The sequence below is a fragment of the Dendrobates tinctorius genome, unplaced genomic scaffold (genome assembly GCF_039654945.1).
Source record: "Dendrobates tinctorius isolate UK_male_01 unplaced genomic scaffold, ASM3965494v1 ptg000060l, whole genome shotgun sequence".
Taxonomy (NCBI): domain Eukaryota; kingdom Metazoa; phylum Chordata; class Amphibia; order Anura; family Dendrobatidae; genus Dendrobates; species Dendrobates tinctorius.
Window position 1 is genome coordinate 77,447,159 of NW_027361728.1, and position 25,525 is coordinate 77,472,683.

Genomic DNA, 25,525 nt, shown 5'->3' on the forward strand with positions numbered 1-25,525 from the left:
CTGAGCAACAGTCCAGTTGTTTTTCCCCTTGGCCCAGGTAAGACGCTTCTGGCGTTGTCTATTGGTCATGAGTGGCTTTACGCAAGGAATGCGACACTTGTAGCACATGTCCTGGATACGTCTGTGTGTGGTGGCTCTTGAAGAAATGACTCCAGCGGTAGTCAACTGTTTGTGAAGCTCCCTCCAATTTTTGAAAGGCCTTTTCTTAACAATGCTTTCAAGGCTGCGGTTATCCCGGTTGCTTGTGCACCTCTTTTTACTACACTTTTTCCATCCACGCAACTTTCCATTAATATGCTTGGATACAGCACTCTATGAACAGTCAGCTTCTTTAGCAATGACCTTTTGTGGCTTACCGTCCTTGTCGAGTGTGTTAATGACAGCCTTCTGGACATCTGTCAAGTCAGCAGTCTTCCCCATTATTGTGGAACCAACTGAAACAGACTAAGGGACCTTTTTAAATGCTTAGGAAGTCTTTGCAGGTTTTTTTTGTAAATTATTCTAATTTACTGAGATAATGACTTTTGGGTTTCCATTGGCTGTAAGCCATAATCATCAGCATTAACAGAAATAGACGCTTGAAATAGATCACTCTGTTTGTAATGACTCTATATAATATATGAGTTTCACTTTTTGTATTGAAGAACTGAAATAAATTAACTTTTGGATGATATTCTAATTTTGTGATTAACACCTGTATACATGTCACGTAGTCACTAAAGGTGGTGGGCACCTACTTAATCCTTCGAATTAGGGGGCGCCCTAGGCTATCCCTGTCCCCTGGATTATCCCGGAAGGTGGGGGCGCCAGGGTCACGTACCTTGCTATGCTCCTATCTTAAACCTTATGTGTTCCCTCCACCACCCAAGAGGTGTGAGGCTGAAGTGTATAGGATTACACTAAACAGACAGACAAGGGTAGACAGACAAGAATGAAAGAAAACTACAATCATACAAATATACTCAAAAAATAACAGGAACACAAAGGAGGGATAGGTAGGAGAAACCAAATACCAAATAGGAGAGGATGAGGATAAGAATGTAAATCATCCAAGCAGAAATCTTATGAACAACTCTCCAAATTCCTACTCCAAACATTGAACTGATTAACCATTGCCATGATAGAGCAAGGAAAACCTGCACTGTTTAATAGGATGGTGAAGCAGTTCTAATCAATGCAGGATTTCGTGTGACCAGACACTTTGATCTTCTGGCCCCTCTCTCTCGCGGTCAGGGCTGCCACCAGGAATTTCACGTCCCCATACTGGCAAAATTTTCGGAGCCCCTTGAGACTCCACCCAGGCTCGACCCCACTTACGCCTCCACCCCTCGAACCTTCCACAGTCCCACCGCCCATTCTTTGCAAAAACTCCACTTCTGCACTACGTCCTCACCGATCACACATTAACAGTTCCCATCGAACACCAGATCACATACACAGTCATCAGCTTTTGTTTTGATCAAAAGATTTTTAAAGCCACCACCACAAGATAGACTCTTTAGAATTTCCCTACTCTATTCTATCCTATTAAACATTTCCTTAAAATATCCAATGGTCTTTTTTGATATTTTTGATTTATTTTTCTTTAAGGGAATGCTACATAGTTACATAGGGTGAAAAAGAAAGACCTAGGTCCATAAAGTTCAACCTTTCTCCACCAATTGTGCATTTTGTCACTAAATTAACTATAACCCACAATGTTATGTGTAGAAATGAGAGAACTTTTTCAGAAAAGTTTCGCCAATCTTAAAGTAGGCACGAATCTTGCAGATTCGGATTTGTGTTCAGATTCCCAAGCATTTTCCTCAAAATCGGAAAAATGTGGCCAAAATTTGATAAATGATCGAGTTTACACTAATGCTTTTGTGAGAACTTTGGCTAGGATAGTGGTGCTGTATGATGAGTGGAGGGGGTGCATATTTTTTCTTTTTTTTTAATCAAGTTAATGTGTAGAGATTCCGGCAGCCAATCAGGCTGTAGAAACCATCCACAATGTCCAAACACAAGGTACATGTCACTGACTGCCGAAGTCACAAGTCCCTCTCCATATAAAAAGCGGACATGTGGCTTCAGTGCCATTTCGTGAGCATAAGGCTCTGTGCACATGGTGCATTTTAGCGGACTTCCTATGGTGCTTTCCATGCTGTCATCTGTGTGACAGCGATAGAAACACCGGCGGTTCTGATCGGCGGTAACATTTCCGCAGGTAAGATCGTTACCGTCAGTCAGAGTGCTATGGGCTCACGCTGTCAGATGTTTGCGTGACCCCGCAGCTGTGGCTGTGACCTGCGGTACAAAGCTGACTGCTTGTCACTGGCATTGGCTGATGAGATAGTACTAATCCCATCAGTTGACACCTGCTGTCACTGATTACAGTGTGAGCGGTTGGCGGCTGCCTGATGTGACCCATGTGTCTCCATCCTGCCCCATGTGTCACCATCCTTATTGCGGTTTTCAGTACATAGAAAACTAAATAGATTTTATCTGAACATGCGTCCGAGGAACATATATTCTCCCATCATGCCCCATATGTTTTCACAAGCTGCCTCAATGTGTCTACATCCTGCCCCATGTGTTTCTATCCTGCCCCAAATGTTCTCCCATCCTGACCCATATGTTCACTCATCCTGCCCCATGTGTATCCATCCTGCTCCTTATGTTTTCCCATCCTGCCCCATATGTTCCCTCATCCTTACCCATGTGTCTGTATCCTGCCTCATTGTGTCTCCATCCTGGCCTATATGATCTCTCCCATCCTGCCCCATATGATCTCCCATCCTGCACCATGTGTCACCAGCTCACCGGGCCCCATAGGCCAGTAAGGGCAGTGATGTACTGATGGCTGCCCTGGTCTCAGTATCCCCGTGACAATGCATGATTGCCGGACATGCTACAACAGTGCACTGATGCCAAGAGAAGAGACCAAGAAAAGGGCTGAGACTCCACTGAGAGAGTGTGCTGTGTAGTTTTGAGAGTGACATCGAGAGACTGTAATTCTGGAATACAGAAGGAGCTGCTGAAGAAGTTTCCATCAGGCTCTACAAAGTGTAGAAACTAACTAGCTCTACCTCTATTTGAAGGAGTGGTCTAGGACCTAAACATTTTTTTCTAAATATCTATCTTTACACCCTAACAGCTTTTGTAACGAGCTTCATTATAAAATACCCTATATTTCTCCTTATCAGGCTAATACTTAAATGTACAGTATGTGTTTTTTCACTACACTTTCTGTAACTTTTCCTTGGAGAGTAGTGTGAAAAACAGGACATCACAGAAGGCTGGGGCTGCACTTAGTCCCCGCATCGTCTATCGGCTCTCCTAGAACACAACATCATCAGAAGGTGGCACTGCAGTTACTAAATTCAGTTTTTTGCCGCCCTCTGAAGATGTCCTGGATCCATGGTCTTGGTGACAGAATCTGTGAGAGATGTGAGCACAGTGCCCGCACTCTGTTTCTATCTTCCCTGCAGTAGCTTCTTACTGTGATGCAAGACGTTGTCAGGGAACAAAGATGGAACAATGCGAGAAACCAGCGTCGTCCCACAGTTTCATGGATTGAACTGTTAATATGATCAGTCAGTTCCCACATAGTTTGGATATTGTTGGCAGTTTGCACTGAAAGTTGTGCTGCCAACAATTGTTTCTTAGGCCTGTTTCACACTTCCGTTTTTGACCATCAGTCAAAATCCGTCGTTTTGCAAAAAAACGGATCCGCCATTTTTTTTGGCGGATCCGTTTTTTTCCCCATTGATTTGCATTACCGGCGGATCTTGACGGATGGCCATCCGTTGGATCCGTTTTTTTGCGGATCCGTCAATTTTTTTTGCGTCCGCCGACATGCCTGGACGGACCATGCAACGTTTTTTTTTCTGCAGGATCCGCATTTTATAGTGCGCATGCCCGGAGGCATGAAGTCAGCCGGAAATTTAACCCTGAAATCATTTCTGGCGGACAGAAAAATCTCTCACTCTCTCTCCCCGGGCTGCGGTTCCTTTAAAATTCTTCATTCATCGGTTCCGTCAAAAAAAAGGTCCGGTGGCATCCCTTCATATCAGTTAGCAACGGATCCGCTTTCCGCCATTTTGACGGATTTTAACTGACACAACAAAATTGAAGTGTGAAACAGGTCTTAGGCCTCTTTCACACATCAGGTTTTCGCCGTCAGGCGCGATCCGGCGCTTTTGACAGAAACCGGATCCGGCGAAATGCAATGCCGGATCCGGTTTCCCCCCCATTGACTTGCATTAGAGCCGGATCGAGCCGGATGGCCATGCGTTTCATCCGATTTTCGCCGGATCCGGCAATGTGACGCGATCTGGCGTCTGGAAAAAACGGCTACTGTAACGTTTTTTGTCTCCGGCGAAAAAGCCGGACACGCCGGATCCGGCGTGTCCGGCTTTTTCATACAATGAAAGCCTATGAGCGCCGCAATGCGCCTGATCCGGCGACAACCGGATCCGTTTTTTTTGGTCTGAACATGCTCAGTAGCTCTGCCCACAAGACATATATAAAAGCAAGACAGTGGGACCCTCAGCCACACCCAACATGCCACCCAAGCCAAGAACCAGGAGCAGGAGAAGGCAGCAGACATCTGCAGCACCATCAGCACCACCACCACCCCAAATGGAGCAGCAAATGGAACATGCTGAGGAAAGGGAGGGGAGTCCAGCAGCAGATGAGAGACGGTAATTATCAAATCCCCCATTCCTCCAAACTAGGGCTATTGAATATCAAGATATTCATTGGCCCTTTGTTTCTCTTTATTCAACAGCCGCCCAATAGATGCAGCAGCAGCAGCAGCAATGGCAGCAGCTGGAACACCACCCACAGGCATGGAGTGTGGCCACCAGGAAGACAGCACATCATCTTCTGGGAGCCCTCCCTCGCATCGTCAGCGTTTGACGGTAAGTTTTTATTTCCAAAATCCATCATCTCTGTAATATATGTCTATTCATTGCCTTTTATTTCAAAACAGGATTCACAAGATGAAGAGGAACTCCCAGAAGAAGAAGGAAGGGGTGGACAGACACTTGGAGTGGGCTCACAATTGGTAAGTTTTTTGCATCAAACGCAGAAACACAACATCACACTACACACAACACATAGAAAACAATGTTCTGCAGACCACACACAGCAAACAAATGCCTACATCCAAAGACATAACATTTTTTGTTTTCTTCTCTAGTCTTCCCAATCTGGTGCTCGGCCAAGAGGTCCTCGCAGTGCCTCCCAGGGTCGTCGGCGACAGCAACGCGGCGGTCACCAGCGTGTAAGTATAAATATTTTTGCTTTGTTTTTTTGCACTTTTTATTTCATTTCTTTTGTGGAGGCTAATTATGTTATTTTTGTCTTTTTCTTTAACAGCGTGCTCCCGACTCTGACGGTGAGGATGGAGGACTCGATGTGGACCACCTCATCGATCTCGTCAGAGAAAGGGAGCCGCTCTGGAATATGGCTGACCGCCGCCATGCTGACCTTATCGTTACCCGACGACTCTGGGAGGAAATCTGTTCGCTCCTTGTGGACCGCTGGGAGGACCTCAAAGCTCGGGCCCAGATTAAAGAGCGTAAGTATATACAGTACCGGTTGCTTGATTTAAACCAGTGTTTCCCGAACTCCAGTCTTCGTGGTCCCCACGGATCATGTGTTCAGGATTTCTATTTACTTTGGAAATCCTGAAAACATGACCCCTGGGGACCATGTTTGGGAAACACTGATGTTGTATACTAACCACTTTGTCCTTTCTCGTTTCAGGGGAGAGAATTGTGAAGCGGTGGCGGTCTGTGAGGGATCGTTTCAAGAAGGAGTTCAATAAAGAGATGCGGGCCCCGAGTGGATCTGGAGGACGCAGGAGCAAGTACAAGTACACACGAGCCCTGTCGTTCCTCCGGGAAACAATGCTCACCAGAAGGTAAATATTACACACCACATGTGACAAAAAAATGTTTAGATGTAACTTTTTTTTTTCAGCCAGGGCCATACCATGTCACTATTTTAATTGTTTTTTTTCCTCTTTATTCCACAGCACGGTGAGCAGCACTCGGGAGCCTGCACGATTGGACCCTTCTGAGGCGATCCCTGAGGAGACCGGCACCGAGGGACACTTCGACCGCCCCGGTACATCTGCACATTCCCAGCCTTCCCACACATTCGACCCATCTGTCCCATCCACCAGCACAGGATCATCGTGGCCGCCTACATTACATGAAGCTGCTGGTGAGGAGATCGCTTTCCCTTTACCCCACCCTTCTGCCCCTGCCACCTCTAGTACACCTGCGGGTACTGGGCGGCAGCGGCAGAGGGGTCAGGAAAAAGAGTTATGCGCCAGAGTTCTTGCATCTGAATGCATCTTTCCAGAACTGTCTAAAAGTCTTGTCAGAGCAAATCTCCGCAGGCTTTCAGCAGATCAACTCCAGCATTCTGGAGGTGAAGACACTTCTGCAAACCATGCATTCAGAAGCAAGATCTTCGCCAAACCACACCTTTTTCAGGTCTGTTGTGGAGCGCATGGCAACACTATCTCCTACCCAGCAGATGCATGTAATGCATTCGTGCCACGGTGCTCTACAGCAGGTTACCTCCCAACCTCCACCTCCCACCACTGTAGTTCCTCCACCTGCACCCCCTCCAGCCACTTTCCATCCTCCCCCTCCTATTACATACCAGCAACCTCACCAGTACCAGCAACCTCCCCAGTACCAGCAACCTCCCCAGTACCAGACATCTCCCCACTTCCAGCAACCTGCCCCGTACCAAACTCCTTCCCCGTACCAAACTCCTTCCCCATACCAAACTCCTTCCCCATACAACTTTCCATCAACATCATCTGCTCCTACAGTCCATGCCCAACCCTCCACTCCACCGCCCACCACCTCTTCTGCCTCCCACATGTCCACCCATTCTGTAGCTTTTTCCACACCATCACCTCTAACTGTTCCTTCCCCACCACGATCCCAGTCCTCTCTCCACACTCCCATTGTCGAAGTGTCCCGCAGCCCCTCCAGCAGTATTTCCACCCCACACTACACCGAGTTATAATGTTTTTTTTGTAATAAAAATGCCCATTTGGTTGGTTTCAAACCTTTATTAAAAAAGTTTTTTTAACTTTAAAAACAGTTTACACAAAAAAAAATATTTTAAATAAAAGTTAAATTATTGTTTACACTGGTTGTCTGTCATTTCTTTCTGCGGCGAAATATGTTTAAAAAAAGGTTAAATACAGGGTATTTAAAAGGTAAAAAGGTATTCAAAACCAGGTATATAACTGTGGGTAAATTTTAGCTTTTTGCCACAGTTGTGTTCCTGGTTGTGTTTGAAGCAAAGTATTTCACCTGAAAAGTTGTGTTTATTGTTGGTGATTTCCTAACAATGTACACAACTTTTGTTAAAAGGTGAAATACTTTGCATAAAACACAACCAGGTACACACCTGTGGCCTAAAGCTAAAAATAGAGACCATGACAAGATAGCCAACTTTGGTTGGAAAAGGTATATACTGTTGGTACAGAAGGTACACAAGTTTGGTTAGGGCACAAATCTTTCATACTCTGTCATCCTGCCAGTGTACTCTGCCTTGAGGTGACAAAGTATAGTGCAAAATTGTCCCTCATTACTGAAACCGTCACAGAACTTCTAGAGGTAATGTCATGGTAATCTTGCAAGGTGGTTTCTTCAGAGGTGTCCTCAATGGAAATGGGTTCCTTGCAGATAACAAAATTGTGGAGTACCACGCAAGCTTTGATCACCTCGTCCACAGTTTCTGTCTTGAGGTTAATCGCAGTCAATAGGACCCGCCATTTGGCTGTCAGAATACCAAAGGTACATTCAACCATTCTTCTTGCTCTTGTGAGGCGGCAATTAAAAATGCGTTTTGGTCTTGTCAATCCTCTGCTAGAGTACGGTTTCAAAAGGTGTTCTGACAGCTGGAAGGCTTCATCCCCTACACAGACAAATGGCATAGGTGGACCAGATGTTTGCGGCAGCGGTCTAGGTGGTGGGAACTGGAAGGTGTTTCCATACAGTTTACGCCCCATGGCAGACAGTTTGAAAACTTGAGAGTCATTGGAGCGGCCATAGGCCCCAATATCAACCGCAATAAATTTGTATTCCGCGTCAGCGATGGCCATGAGGACAATTGAAAAATATTTCTTGTAATTGAAATATTCCGATCCCGATCCAGCTGGCTTTACAATGCGGATATGTTTCCCGTCCACAGCGCCCAAGCAGTTGGGAAACTGACATATCTGTTGAAACTTGTCAGCAATTTCAATCCACCTCTCTGTTGTGGGCTCTGGTAAAAACTCTTCAGCTAAGGAGTCCCACAGTGCACGGCATGTGTACTTCACAATTCCAGATATGGTGGAAATCCCAAGTCTGTACTGGAAATGCAGTGACGAAAGGGATTCTCCAGTTGCAAGAAATCTGTGGGGAATTAAAAAACAATAAATTAGTTTTAAATCACAGCATTACATACCAAAACTGAGCTATAACACTTGGAGATACAAACTACCACCAACAAGATTGCAGTGAAAGTGTGCTCTGATGCGATCACATCCAATAAATGTGGCTTACCTTAAAGTCACCATCAGACGCTCTGCGGGTGAAACAGAGAAGCGGCAATAGGTGTCCGCTTTTCTTATGAGGTGTGCAATGCGCTCCACCAAGTAATCAAAATTCTCCATTTTCATCCGAACATATCCAAAAAATTTATCCGGGTTTCGTCGAAGGTCCATGCAGAGTGTAGAATAGACCCCACGCGTCATTCTCTTGGCTGTGATGGGGTGGATCCACAAACGTCGTCTACGATGCCTGATGCGCTGCTGTCTCGCTCTCTCCTTCTCCAGAACAATCACCCTCAAACGATTCGCCTCCGCTATAAAATCCGCCAAATTCTTCAAAATATTTCCAATGACAACATCCATCTTCGCCAGTAACTTGCTCTTCTCTCCAACCTGCACTTTCTCCTCTACAACCTGTCAAAGAAGGGCTGTAGGAACATGCTATATATAGTTTTCCAGTAGCCAATCCCGTTCGGAAGGCCACAAGGGTAAATTTTAAAAACCGGATCCGGCGTAATCCGTCGAAAAACGGATAGAAAAACGGATGAACCGGATGAGACGGATCCGGTTTTGTCTGTCAAGAACAAGACGGATCCGGCAGAAAACCGGATCCGGCACATCAGGTTTTACAAAACATTTGCCGGATCCGGCATTCCGGCACGACGCCGGATCGTGCCTGACACCGAAAACCTGATGTGTGAAAGTAGCCTAAGGCTGTATAAATAATATGAACAGTCAAGTGCTTTTTCGTTAGCTAATCGCTGTCATGTTTACATTGTCCAATGATTGGATGCTTATTTGTCTGTTTATTGACCCGTGCAAAATTACCAAAGAGGTATATTCCCCCACCAATAATTTATTGTATATTTTTAGTGCCTAAAAAAAATCTGTTCCACACACATAAATGGGGATACTTAGGGAGCAAGGTGATGGATTGTCACAAGTCCTTTCAGAAGAAAAGGACAGTCGCAGATTTTTCTGCCACATGTGAACAAACAGGGAAAGCAGAATGAGAGAAATAACGATGAAGCCCCTGGTATAACAACACACACATTTTTTTGTGTGACCCAAGATGTTTTTATGAAATTATAATAAAGGATAAAGGTTTTAATATCATAGCCTAATTTTCCTCTATCCAATACTCCATTTTGCTGGTGACTGGACTTCCCTCTGCTTGTGTATATTTTACCAATAATACTCATCTTGGTTTGCTTGTTGTTTGTAACAATGGAGACAAAAAATCTGCTTTGAAATTATATTAAAACATTTTGCAAAATATATAGATTTTTAAAATTATTAATTTGTAATATGTTATTATTATTAACTAACACAGAAAACTATTACAGATAGTCCTCACTACATTTTACCATTTTTGTGTTTTTTCAAATAAATAACATTACTATCTTAAAACATTATCCTTGTTTTCTTGTTTTAGTACTATAGTATTTTTATGGTACACTGAATTACAGGACTGAAGAAATCTAGATAAAAAAGCTCTATGATTCTGTGATATACCGTAGTGTATGAATTTTGAGATAATGGGCAGAAATCTGACAAGTTAGGTCCCATTCACACTCCAATAGTAGATATGTATTTTTCAGCCATTTATTTTGAACCAAAAAACAGGAGTGGATCCTAAACTCAGAAAAAAATACAACTAAAGCATTTACACATTTTCTGTCATTTTAAATCCATTTCTGATCTTGTCTTAAGAGCAGAATAAAAAATAATAGTAATAATTTCTATTTTTATAGGAACAACATATTCCACAGCACTTTATGTTACAGAGTGGACTTGGACAGACAATAAAGACATTACAGAATAACACATAACTCAGATACCAAGAGGAGTGAGGGCCCTACTGCTCACAAGCATACAATCTACACCTGTGCTCAAAAGTTTACATACCCGGCAGAATATTTGCTTTCTTGGTCTTTTTTCAGAGAACATGAAAGATAACACCAAATTTTTTCTCCACTCAAGGTTAGTGGTTGGGTGAAGCCATTTATTGTCAAACTATTGTGTTTTCTCTTTTTAAATCATAATGACAACTCAAAACATCCAGAGGACCCTGATCAAAAGTTTACATACCCTGGTGATTTTGGCCTGAAAACATGCACAGAAGTTGACACAAATGGGTTTAACTGGCTACTAAAGGTAACATTCTCACCCGTTTGCTTGTAATCAGTGTGTGTGCAAAAAGCGGAGTGAGTTTCTCGGATCCAGACAGACTCTTGCATCTATCATCCAGCCACTGATGTTTCTGGATTGTGAGTCGTGGGGAAAGCAAAAGAATTGTCAATGGATCTATGGGAAAAGGTAGTTGAACTGTATAAAACAGGAAAGGGATACAAAAAGATATCAAGGAATTGATAATGCCAGTCAGCAGCGTCCAAACTGTGATTCACAAATGGAAAATCAGAGGCTCTGTAAAAGCAAAACCACAGTCAGGTAAACCAACAAAAATTTTGTCCACAACTACCAGGAAAATGGTTCAGGATGCAAAGAAAAACACACAAATAACATCAGCTGAATTACTGGACTCTCTGAAAATTAGTGGTGTGGCTGTTTCAAAATGCACAATAAGGAGGCACTTGAAGAAAAATTGGCTGCATGGTTGAGCCGCCAGAAGAAAGCCATTACTGCTCAAATGCCGCAAAGTATCTAATCTCTAATCTAGAGATCTAATCTATCTAATCTAATTTATAATTCTCTTAACCTCCTGGCTCTTACTGAAACCTGGATCCAGCAGTTAGACACTACCGCTGCTGCTGCTCTTACATATGGTGGACTACACTTCTCTCATACCCCAAGATCAGACAATAGAGCAGGTGGAGGCGTTGGTCTGCTCCTATCACCAAAATATACCTTTCAGGTTATCCCTCAACTACCCTCACTAGTCTTCCCTTCTTTTGAGGTCCATGCCATCAGACTCTACACCCCCTTCTCCATGCGAGTGGCGGTGGTGTATCGTCCTCCTGGCCCCTCCCATCAGTTCCTGGATCATTTTGCCACCTGGTTTCCACATTTTCTCTCCTGTGACATCCCTACCCTCATCATGGGAGATTTCAACATCCCCATTGCTCTTCCGCTCTCCCCATCTGCTACTCACCTTTTATCTCTAACCTCCTCGTTTGGCCGTTCGCAGCTTACTAATTCTCCAACGCATGAAGACGGAAACTCTCTCGACTTGGTCTTCTCTCGGCTTTGTGCAGTGGATGATTTTGCAAACTCCCCTCTCTGACCACAATCTTCTTTCATTCTCTATCAAGAACTGCCAGGCTGCTCAGGTCACCCCCACTGTCCATACTTATAGAAACATACAGGCCATTAACACCCAGAAACTTATGAAGAACTTGCAGTCTTCATTGGCCCCTATCTCCTCCCTCTCATGTCCTGATTCTGCATTGAAGCATTACAATGAAACACTTCAAAGTGCCCTGGATGAATTTGCACCCCCTATAAATAGAACACCACAACACAGACGGCGACAACCCTGGCACACCCTGCAAGCTCGTTTCCTGCAGCGGTGCTCCAGGTGCGCCGAACGCCTGTGGAGAAAATCCAATCTACACGAAGATTTCATCCATTATAAGTTTATGCTTAGATCATACAACACTGCCCTTCACCTCTCCAAGCAAACCTATTTCAACACCCTCATCACCTCACTGTCCAATAACCTGAAATGTCTCTTTAACACTTTTCATTCTCTACTCAACCCAAGAGTACAGGCCCCAATCACGGAGCTCCGAGCTGACGATCTGGCCAATTACTTCAAAGAAAAAATTGACCAGATTCAACAGGAAATTATCTCCCAATCACCTCATATCATGCACTGTCCTCCCTCCCCCACTGCATCTAGCTCACTCTCTGATCTTGAACCAGTCACAGATGAAGTAAGCAGGCTCCTTGCATCTTCTCGCCCAACCACTTGCACCAGTGACCCATTTCCGTCACATCTCCTCCAGTCCCTTTCCCCTGCAGTCACCCCTCACCTAACTAAAATAGTTAACCTCTCTCTCTATTCTGGTATCTTTCCCTCCTCATTTAAGCATGCCATCATACATCCACTACTTAAAAAACCATCCCTCGACCAAAACTGTGCCACTAACTATAGACCTGTCTCTAATCTTCCCTTCATCTCTAAACTCCTGGAACGCCTGGTCCACTCCCGTCTTATCCACTATCTCTTTGATAACTCTCTTCTCGACCCTCTCCAGTCCGGTTTCCGCACTTTACACTCTACTGAAACTGCCCTCACTAAAGTCTCTAATGATCTACTAACAGCTAAATCAAATGGTCATTACTCCATGCTAATTCTCTTGGATCTCTCTGCAGCATTCAACACTGTGGATCATCAGCTCCTCCTCACTATGCTCCGTTCCATTGGCCTCAAGGTCACTGTTCTCTCCTGGTTCTCCTCCTATCTCTCTGACCACTCCTTTACTGTATCTTTTGCCGGTTACTCCTCCTCTCACCTTCCCCTTATTGTTGGGGTTCCTCAAGGATCGGTTCTAGGCCCCCTCCTCTTCTCCTTGTACACTGCCCCTATTGGTCAAACAATCAGTAGATTTGGTTTCCAGTACCATCTCTATGCTGATGACACCCAATTATACGCTTCTTCTCCTGACATCACGCCAGCCTTTCTAGAAAACACCGGCGATTGTCTAAACGCTGTGTCTAACATAATGTCCTCACTATATCTGAAACTGAACCTGTCAAAGACTGAACTCCTTGTGTTTCCTCCCGCTACTAATGTACTTTTACCCGGCATTGCCATTTCCGTGTGTGGCTCCACTATTACTCCCCAGCAACATGCCCGCTGTCTTGGGGTCATACTTGACTCCGAGCTTTCCTTTGCCCCCCACATTCGATCACTGGCTCGCTCTTGTCATATGCACCTCAAAAACATTTCTAGAATTCGACCTTTTCTTACTTTTGACTCTGCAAAAACTCTTACTGTTTCTCTTATTCATTCTCGTCTCGACTATTGTAACTCTCTTCTAATCGGTCTCCCTCTTACCAAACTGTCCCCTCTCCAATCTGTCTTGAATGCTGCAGCCAGACTCATATTCCTCACCAATCGTTATACCGATGCCTCTACCTTGTGCCAGTCATTACACTGGCTACCCATCCACTCCAGAATTCAGTATAAACTTATTACCCTCACCCACAAAGCCCTCCATGGACAGAACCACCCTACATCTCCTCCCTTGTTTCAGTATACCACACTACCCATGCCCTCCGTTCTACTGATGACCTGAGGTTAGCATCCTCAATAATCAGAACCTCCCACTCCCGTCTCCAACACTTTACTCGTGCTGCTCCAATTCTTTGGAATGCACTTTCCAGGTCAATACGATTAGTCCCCAATCCCCACAATTTTAAGCGTGCCCTGAAAATGCATTTAATCAGACTGGCCTATTACCTCAACACATTAACCTAATCTATCCCTGTGTGGCACAGCCAAAAGTTTTACCATAACCAGGTTCCCTGCATCATGTTCCCACATGCTTTATGCATCCATTAGCCCTCTGTGTCTGTACTGTTACACACTTAACATTATGGCTGGTCCATACAATCAGGGCAACTGTTACCACCCACCTTTCGTGTCTACCTCTTTCCTCATAGACTGTAAGCTTGCGAGCAGGGCCCTCATTCCTCTTGGTATTTGTTATGATCTATGTGATTATTGTTATGCTGTAATGTCTATTGTCTGTACAAGTCCCCTCTGAAATGTAAAGTGCTGCGGAATATGTCGGTGCTATAGAAATAAAATGTATTATTATTATTATTATTATTATTATTAATCTACAATATGTAAAACAGCCTCAAAACTTCTGGAACAAGGTAATTTGGAGTGATGAGACCAAAATTGAACTTTTTGGCCACAACTATTAACGTTACATTTGGAGAGAGGTCAATAAGATCTATGATGAAAGGATCACCATTCCTACTGTAAAGCATGGAGGTGAATTGCTGATGGTTTGGGGATATGTGAGCTACAAAGGCACTGGAAACTAGGTCAGAGTTGAAGAAAAGATGAATGCAGCATGTTATCAGCAAATACTGGAGGCAAATTTGCAATCATCAGCCTGGAAGCTGCGTATGGGACGTACTTGGATGTTCCAACATGACAACGATCCAAAACGGCCAAGTCGACCTGTCATTGGCTACAGCAGAACAAATTGAAGGTTCTGGAGTGGCCATCTCAGTCTCCTGACCTCAATATCATTGCGCTAGTCTGGGGAGATCTCAAGCACGCAGTTCATGCTAGACAGCCAGATATTTACAGGAACTGGAGGCTTTTTGCCAAGAAAAGTGGGCAGCTTTACCATCTGAGAAAATAAAGAACCTCACCCACAACTACCACAAAAGACTTCAAGCTGTCATTGATGTTAGAGGGGGCAATACACGGTATTAAGAAATGGGGTATGTGAACTTTTGATCAGGGCCATTTGGATGTTTTGTGTTCTCATTATGATTTAAAAAGAGAAAATACAGTAGTTTGACAATAAATGGCTTCACCCAACCACTAACCATGAGTGGAGAAAAAGGTTTGGTGTTATCACTCATATTCTCTGAAAAAAAGGTCAAAAAAGCAAAAATTCTGCAGGGGTGTGTAAACTTTGGAGCACAACTATATGAGTCAAAAATAAGGGTAAGCAAGACCTAAATCAAAATCTGAAAAAGTGCTGGTCAGTAAATAATAGTCCTTTAGTATTCAGACTCCATTATAGATAAAGCTCTAAGGTTTGTAAATGACTTGTTGCATCTGCATCATTTTCACTGCTGACTGTTCCCTATGAACTGTTCCAATATTTATATTTATCGCTATCCCATAATGACAATTCTGCTTCATGTCATTTGTCTTATCTATTGAGTTATTTCTGTGCTGTCTTGTGTATAAATATGTGATTCTTCAGATTTTGTATTAGTCTTTGCCTGATGAAAACACCTGAGTAGTCTCAAAAGCTTGCAATGTGTTACCATCTTTTTAGTTAGCCATTAAAAGGTATCAACCACAGAGGACTCTCAATTCTAAATATTGTTCCCTTGTGAGGCGTTCATTAATTTTTATTCACGCCACTAGAGGGCATTAACGGATTGCAGAATTCAGCAGTCATTAACTAGCAAGATACTGGTTAGTGTCATATTAGAAAAGTTCCTATAAAAAAGTGGTATACTACTTATGACTGGCACAAAAACAAAGTGCCAGGCTGCACAGTGCACACCTAAATATTCAATATTTCACCCATTTTCTCCAACTAATTACAATTTAGAATGTACACTATTGTCCCAGTGGCTCATTCGTTCTCTCTTTAAGCTTATATTCTGGTAACCACAGTGGCGGATTAAGTGGACTATGGGCCCAGGGCTGTTCATAAAACCTGGGCCCCTGTACCCCCCTTGCGCTGGTGGCGGCGCTGCACTTGTCCTGGAGCACATGATGGGTAAGCACTTTAGCACGGGATAACGGGGTTGTTCCTCAAATAAATTTCTTACATTTCTAAAATATTTTGGACTTTCACTCCATTTTTTTGTGTTAACATATAAGTTACACTTAGGCTGTGTGCACAAGCTACGGATTAGGTGCGGATTCATCCACGCGGATTTTGTAAAATCCGCAGGTGAAACCGCAGGTCAAAATACCTGTGGTTTTACCTGCGGATGTCAAAAACCACTGCGGAACCGCAGCAAAATCCGCAGTGTGTGCACACAGCCTTACACAGGCTGCCAGGCTGCTGTGTGTGTGAGTGTGACTTAAGTTGTGAGTGACACTGAGTGGAAGGAAGCTGCCCGCAGGGAGAGCTCAGCAGATGACTGAGCATGGAGGCAGCCGCATAATGCATTGGAGCCGGGAGCAGCCAGGGAGGCTGGGGAGAGGCAGAGCATGGAGGCAGCCGCATAATGCATTGGAGCCGGGAGCAGCCAGGGAGGCTGGGGAGAGGCAGAGCATGGAGGCAGCCGCATAATGCATTGGAGCCGGGAGCAGCCAGGGAGGCTGGGGAGAGGCAGAGCATGGAGGCAGCCGCATAATGCATTGGAGCCGGGAGCAGCCAGGGAGGCTGGGGAGAGGCAGAGCATGGAGGCAGCCGCATAATGCATTGGAGCCGGGAGCAGCCAGGGAGGCTGGGGAGAGGCAGAGCATGGAGGCAGCCGCATAATGCATTGGAGCCGGGAGCAGCCAGGGAGGCTGGGGAGAGAGGCAGAGCATGGAGGCAGCCACATAATGCATTGGAGGGAGCAGCCAGGGAGGCTGGGGAGAGGCAGAGCATGGAAGCAGCCGCATAATGCATTGGAGCCGGGAGCAGCCAGGGAGGCTGGGGAGAGGCAGAGCATGGAGGCAGCCGCATAATGCATTGGAGGGAGCAGCCAGGGAGGCTGGGGAGAGGCAGACCTGGCAGAGCATGGAGGCAGCCGCATAATTTATGCGGCTGCCTCCATGCTCTGCCTCTCCCCAGCCTCCCTGGCTGCTCCCTCCAATGCATTATGCAGCTGCCTCCATGCTCTGCCTCTCCCCAGCCTCCCTGGCTGCTCCCGGCTCCAATGCATTATGCGGCTGCCAGGCTGCCTCCATGCTCTGCCTCTCCCCAGCCTCCCTGGCTGCTCCCGGCTCCAATGCATTATGCGGCTGCCTCCATGCTCTGCCTCTCCCCAGCCTCCCTGGCTGCTCCCTCCAATGCATTATGCCGCATAATGCATTGGAGGGAGCAGCCAGGGAGGCTGGGGAGAGGCAGAGCATGGAGGCAGCCGCATAAATTGCATAATGCATTGGATTGGAGGGAGCAGCCAGGGAGGCTGGGGAGAGGCAGAGCATCCTCCTCCCAAATGGTGACGGTGAGTGTCAGTGACCCACCTGCCCTGCGCTAGCCGCTGCCAAAATCTCCTGGGCTGAGCCTGATGTCTCTAGTCTCTTCTCTCCGAGTCCTCACTGTGCCAGTCGGCCGGCCGCCGCCTCCACGCTTCTCTCCCGAGTCCCGGCCGCCCACAGCACAGAGAGAGGAGGAACTTCTGCTCCTGCCGTGCTGCGCCGCCCCCACACACGTGCTGCCTGGGACTGCCCGCCCCCCTTCCAAGTTCCTACGCCACTGGGCGGCGGTGGGCGGCTCACACAGATGCGATGCCGACCGACCGGATTGGCCCCTGTCCTGGGCCCCCTAAAAACCTTGGGCCCGGGGTGACCGCCCCATCCGCCCCTATGAAGATCCGCCATTGGGTAACCAGCTTAATCTACTCCTGCTCTGATTCCACTGCTGTGTATATCCATTCCATTCTATGGCAGCAAACAGCTAATCATCAATGCTACATATGTCTTTTCAACTTATGCAAGCTTATATTCTGGCATATACAGTAGTTATTTGAACTTACTGTGCTTGTCCCCTTATGTTGTGAGATCAAGAAACTTTTCAAAGTGGTTTATGATGCATGTAGGCCAGGACACTGGTTTATCTGACCACTACATTTATTGGGCCCTGCTGTCCTAGTTTAGTTTGATTGACTGCTAATGAGCAGAGCCCAAAAAACAAACAACCCCCCCCCAGATCTAAGCATCAGACTCCTATATATTCAGACATAGCTTGGGGGAGGCATTTATGCAGGGGGAATTTATGTACATTTAATCAAAGTACATTTGATCAAAGTATGAGGCAGTTATGGCAGTTAGACAGGGCAGGAGACAGGTAAGACATTTATATACATCTATCCCCTGTACATTTGGATTACAACAAATATATACCATATGCATTTGTACAATTTATATCCTGGCCGCTGCATTCATACACATCCACCGCCCTGGCACTAAGTCTTTACACTCCATCCATATCGGCCCCTCAGTCTCTTCCTCTCTTATGTATAGCAACCACGCTCACTTCACATTACTAAATTGCACAGATCCAGTCAGTCTCACCAATCAACATCAGAGACGCTCTCACAAATCACTTAACCATCGGCTCACTCTTTTTATCCTCCTACTCCTAGTCGCAGGGGACATCTCTCCCAACCCCGGCCCCTCATGTTATAGTAAGTCAAACCCCTCAACTGCTAACACTCAGAAACCCCTCTAATCTTATTAATGTTCCTTGTATGCCTTCTGTCTCTCTTAATTGTGCACTTTGGAAATCTCAGTCAGTGTGTAATAAACTCTCCTTCATCCATGACATCTTCCTTTCTAATTCTCTTAACATTCTGGCTCTTACTGAAACCTGGATCCAGCAGTCATATATTACTGCTGCTGCTCTTTCATATGGGGGGGGCTACACTTTTCTCATACCCCAAGATCAGACAATAGAGCAGGTGGAGGTGTTGGTCTGCTCCTATCACCAAAATTTACCTTTCAGGTTATCCCTCACGTACCCTCACTTGTCTTCCCTTCTTTCGAGGTCCATGCCGTCAGACTCTACACCCCCTTCTCCATGCGAGTGGTGGTGGTGTATCGTCCTCCTGGCCCCTCCCATCAGTTTCTGGATCATTTTGCCACCTGGCTTCCACATTTTCTCTCCTGTGACATCCCCACCCTCAACATGGGCGATTTCAACATCCCCATTGCTCTTCCGCTCTCCCCATCTGCTACTCACCTTTTATCTCTAACCTCCTCTTTTGGCCTCTTGCAGCATACTAACTCTCCAACGCATGAAGACGGAAACTCCCTCGACTTGGTCTTCTCTCAGCTTTGTGCAGTGCATGATTTCGCAAACTCCCCTCTCCCGCTCTCTGACCACAATCTTCTTTCATTCTCTATCAAGAACTGCCATCCAGCTCAGGTCACCCCCCCTGTCCATACTTATAGAAACATACAGGCCATTAACACCCAGAAACTTACGAAGAACTTGCAGTCATCATTGGCCCCTATCTCCTCCCTCTCATGTCCTGATTCTGCACTGAAGCATTACAGTGAAACACTTCAAAATACCCTGAATTAAATTTCACCTCCTATATATAGAACAACACGACACAAACGGCGACAACCCTGGCACACCCTGTAAACACATTTCCTGCAGCGGTACTCCAGGTGCGCCGAACGTCTGTGGAGAAAATCCAATCTACCCAAAGATTTCATCCATTATAAGTTTATGCTTAGAACATACAACACCGTCCTTCACCTCTCCAAACAAACGTATTTCAACACCCTCATCACCTCACTGTCCTATAACCATAAACGTCTCTTTGACACTTTTCATTCTCTACTCAACCCAAGAGTGCAGGCCCCAACCATGGAGCTTCGAGCTGACGATCTGGCCAATTACTTGAAAAAAAAATTGACCATATCCGACAGGAAATTATCTCCCAATCACCTCATACCATGCATTTTCCTTCCTCCCCCACTGCATCTAGCTCACTCTCTGATTTTGAACCAGTCACAGAAGAATAAGTAAGCAGGCTCCTTGCATCTTCTCGCCCAACCACTTGCACCAGTGACCCATTTCCGTCACATCTCCTCCAGTTCCTTTCCCCTGCTGTCATCACTCACCTAACTAAAATATTCAACCTCTCACTCTCTTCCGGTAGCTTTCCTTCCTCATTTAAGCATGCCATCATACAGCAATTACTTAAAAAAACATACCTCGACCAAAACTGTTCCGCTAACTATAGACCTGTGTCGAATCTTCCCTTCATCTCTAAACTCTTGGAACGCCTGGTCCACTCCCGTCTTATCCGCTATCTCACAGATAACTCTTCTCGACCCTCTCCAATCTGGTTTCCGCTCTTTACACTCTACTGAAACTGCCCTCACTAAAGTCTCTAATGCTCTACTGACAGCTAGATCAAATGGTCATTACTCCATGCTAATTCTCTTGGATCTCTCTGCAGCATTCAACACTGTGGATCACCAGCTCCTAACTATGCTCTGCTCCATCGGCATCAAGGACACCATTCTCTCCTGGTTTTCCTCCTATCTCTCTGACCGCTCCTTTACTGTATCTTTTGCTGGCTCCTCATCCACACATCTTCCACTTACTGTTGGGGTTCCTCAAGGATCAGTTTTAGGCCCCCTCCTCTTCTCCTTGTATACTGTGCCTATTGGTCAAACAATCAGTAGATTTGGTTTCCATTACCTTCTCTATGCTGATGACACCCAATTATATGCTTCTTCTCCTGACATCACGCCTGCCTTTTTAGAAAACACCAATGATTGTCTAAACGCTGTGTCTAACATCATGTCCTCACTATATCTGAAACTGAACCTGTCGAAGACTGAACTCCTTGTCTTTCCTCCCTCCACTAATGCACCTATACCCGACATTGCCATTTCTGTGTGTGGTTCCACTATTACTCCCCAGCAACATGCCCGCTGTCTTGGGGTCATATTTGACTCCGAGCTTTCATTCGCCCCCCACATCCGATCACTGGCTCACTCTTGTTATCTGCACCGCAAAAATATTTCTAGAATTCGACCTTTTCTTACTTTCGACTCCGCAAAAACTCTTACTGTTTCTCTTATTCATTCTCGACTGGACTACTGTAACTCTCTTCTATTTGGTCTCCCTCTTACCAATCTCTCCCCCCTCCAATCTGTCTTGAATGCTGCAGGCAGGATCATATTCCTCGCCAATCGTAACACCGATGCCTCTACCTTGAGCCAGTCATTACACTGGCTACCCATCCACTCCAGAATCCAGTACAAACTTATTACCCTCACCCACAAAGCACTCGATGGCTCAGCACTACCCTACATCTTCTCCCTTGTCTCAGTCTACCACCCTACCCGTGCCCTCCGTTCTGCTGATGACCTGAGGTTAGCATCCTCACTAATCAGAACCTCACACTCCCGTCTCCAAGACTATACACATGCTGCGCCAATTCTTTGGAATGCACTTCCCAGGTCAATACGATTAGTCCCCAATCCCCACAATTTTAAGCATGCCCTAAAAATGCATTTATTCAGACTGGCCTACCGCCTCAACACATTAACCTAGCTATCCTTGTGTGGCACAGCCAAAAGTTTTACCATAACCAGGTTCCCCACATCATGTTCCCACATGCTTTATGCATCCATTAGCCCTCTGTGTCTGTACTGTTACACACTTAACATTATGGCTGGTCTGAACAATGAAGGATACTTTTACCACCCACCTTTCGTGTCTACCTTTTTTTCCTCATAGATTGTAAGCTTGCGAGCAGGGCCCTCATTCCTCTTGGTATCTATTATGATCTATGTGATTATTGTTATGCTGTAATGTCTATCGTCTGTACAAATCCCCTCTGAAATGTAAAGTGCTGCGGAATATGTCGGCACTATAGAAATAAAATTATTATTATTATTATCATCGTTGTTATGAAACCACATTACAGTATACTGCTTCCAATTCTCTTGTGTAAAAGTAATTTGTTGTCTCCTCTCCAATGTCACCTAAATTTACCATCATATTACAGCATTAAACATCTACTGCATTAAGTATATTAAGCATCAAGGAATTGAGGACCATAATAAATAAAATGGTTGCAAAGGAGAATATATCCTTAAGGCTGTGTGCCCACATTGCGTTTTTTTTTTAGCGTTTCCGCCGCATTTTTGCTGTGTCAATCCTGCGGATTTTACCGCTGCGGAATCGCATAGCGGTAAAATCCGCAGCATGTCCATTATTTTTGCGGAATCACGGCGATTCTGCCGCCATAGGATTGCATTGAAACGCTCACTTTAGGCATGTGGCTATGCCAACCATGCGTAAAGTGAACGCTTCATGTGCGGATGGTACCCAGGCTCTGGAGGAAAGAAGACTCTCCTCCATGCCCTGGGTACCATGTCCCTGTAAAAAATAGAATTAAATTAAAACATATTGATATACTTACCCTCTGTCGGCCCCCGGAGCCCTCCCGGTCATCATTGGCTCTGGCGGCAAGTTCCCTTCCCAGGGATGCCTTGCAACAATGACCTCTGATGACATAGCGGTCTCGCAAGACCACTACATCATCAGAGGTCATTGTCGCAAGACCGCTACGTCATCAGAGGTCATCCCTGGGAACGGAACTTGCTGCCAGTGCCAATGATGACCGGGAAGGCTCCAGGGGCCGACAGAAGGTGAGTATATCCCTATTTATTTATTTTTAACATTCTATCTTTTACTATTGATGCTGCATAGGCAGCATCAATAGTAAAAAGTTGGTCACACTTGTCAAGCACTATGCATGACATGCGTTTTACCCGCAGCAGGGAGTCGTGGAAATGCTGCGGACATTTCTGCAACGTGATAAGTATAGCGTGGCACTACCGCAGGGTGCACAAGTAGGTTACCCAGACCCAAATGAATAGCAAATAGTAACTTGCCACTCAACTTGAATGATCCTTTTTGAAAGAAAATTTTATTATGTGCAGTCTCAGAAACGTTTCGGCCCACAACAGGCCGATCTGGGGTGTGTAGATCAAAACGTGGTATCCACCGCTTGTATGACAGCTGGCTAGTTTACCAGTCCATACGCAAACAGTATCAAGTGAGTGCACAGTGCACACCTGCACCAACCTTGATAGCAGGAATCAATATATAAGAAATTTTGGACCTGCATTTAGTCACCATACTGTGACATCAGTCGGACCGACGAAGGCCTGTTATGGGCCGAAACGTTTCCGAGACTGCACATAATAACATTTTCTTTCAAAAAGGATCATTCAAGTTGAGTGCCAAGTTACCATTTGCTATTTCTGCAACGTGAGCACATAGCCTTATTGTGGTTTTTCTTTCCAATGAATCTAAAATGAAAAATTAGCAACACTGCAAAACATCTTGGTTAAAAATGTCCAATTACATGTGGAGTGACAGAGAAGCCGACATCCCCTGAAGACTGAACATCATATACGTTTATTAATGTGACAGGGTTTGGTGGATTTGCTTCAGGTGTACTGTTGTTATGGAATGTACTGGTTATAGAGATTCATCTGATTAGTAGGGAATCAAAGCTAATTATGAGGCCTTAGCAGCAGGGGAGGAGGTTACTTCAGAAAAGACAGTTGCTAGAAGGTGCCAATGAGTAGTAATGCGCTTGGTGAACACCCAGTTGCGATGCGCCAAAGGCAGCTGGAAAGCATCATTTTATCCCCAGTGAGATCCATTCATGAGATACAACAAGAACATCTCTGGTTCCCTTAAGTTGTGGTACAGAATGGAGCCCAGTCACAGCTGTGTGTGGAGCCAAGAGTTCAGACAGGTACCTCCATGGGTTTTGTGATGACCCTGAGACAGAGGAGTGGGACTGAGGCGAGTGTTGTCTGATTTATGAACAGTTTGCTGAATAAATATTGTACTTGCTAGGCTGGTGCACTTGTGCAAGTGAGTGGACCGGAGGAACGAAGGAACCTTGTAAGAGAGTATAGGCTGTGTCGTTCTACTGTAATGTTTCCCTCATGCACTGTACTGCCACAGGGAACCTTAAAGCTAGGACCTCTGTTAATTACAGACAATGTGTGCGCTCAGCAATGTGTCTGCTGCCATCTGATTATATTGTTAATCAACTTTTACAGTAAATGAAATGTATTTTCATAAACCAGACTCTCCATCTTCAACGTGAGCAAAGGTTTCCAAATTGCAAGTCAGCTACACGTATACGGCTGCCTGGGAGAGCACCTGGAAGAAAGAAACATCACACACATTGTAGCAAAGGTACAGTTTTCACTGGTGTTTAGGGTCACTAATGTGTCCTTGCAACCCTTTCATACACATCAAGTTTAAAGAGTTGGTGCAAACCTGGTCTATCGACCACATCATTCACTGGATGGGAGACCGGAGAACCAAATGCAACAGTTTCTCACCAAATGCAACCGTGGATCTTCTTTTGATTAGTCAGCCTGACACGATGCTACATATGCATCACACACCAGGTTGGCTAATCAGAAGAGGATTAGTGATGTGACCAATGGAATGGGTTCGGCAAATCAATTTCCACCAACTCTACTTAAGACCTAAGTGTCTTTATGGTTATATTCCTGAAACAAACCCATCTGTAGTCTAATCATTTCCATCCTTCAATACTCCCTGCTAATCAGATATAAGAAATATGATTGCAGCATCAAACTGTGCAGAGATTGTGTCACAATGGAGATGGATGAGTCTTCATAAGAATTCAGTAGACATAAGAGCTATGATTTGTAAATATTAAAATCAAAATTGGAAAGTTGATATTAGCATTGGAAGATATTTCATTATATGACATAAGATTTTCATGCAACACAGATTATTGCAAAGTGGGCAGTATTTAAATGCAAACTATTTAGATTAAAGTTGCAAGCAGAAAAAAGGGCTGTCTCCAGCGCAGAAATTCATATGAATAAAACTTCACATTTATTTAGAACATTCTTAAAAACATGGTCTCAGGCTTGTACATCTTGTAGGGTCCCTGGTAATCTACCGACACGTTTTGACCTATTAGGTCTTACTCATGGTATCTACTCATTGATCAGGGCGGCTCCGTGCGTGGATGGACCCTGGAATCTAATGAAGACCAGTGAGCTGACTATATCCATCTCCCCCTTAACTTACTAACTAAAAGATTTAAAGTGGTCCTCCATTTCCGAAATGATAACTATCTATACATCTGTGATATATAGTCAACCTAACTAGTGCCCTCTGTATGTCTCACATTGCCTCCTCCCCTAGTAATAGTGTTTTAGTCCTCCGGCAACCTAGGTGACTGCCATAGTAGTATGGGAAGTGTAGTGGTAAGTCTGAATCCTGTCTCCACAGCACAGCAAAGACAAAGGAAGTGTGGTTCAAATTTACTACTGCAGCAGCAATCTTGGTTGCTGGAGGACTGAAGCGGTGGTCTCAGTAGGGAAGGCAGTGGGAGGCAAACATGAAGGGTGGCTATACATGACAAATGTATAATCACTTTTCAGTACTATAGTGGAGGGTTGCAAGAAAGAGGACCTTTCACAGCTACTTTTTTATTTGCCACTCTCCACCTAAACAATAAACATGGTGTATTCTTTTTCCTTTTTCTCCACTCTGTTGTGAAAATATGGACATAAGAATATTACTG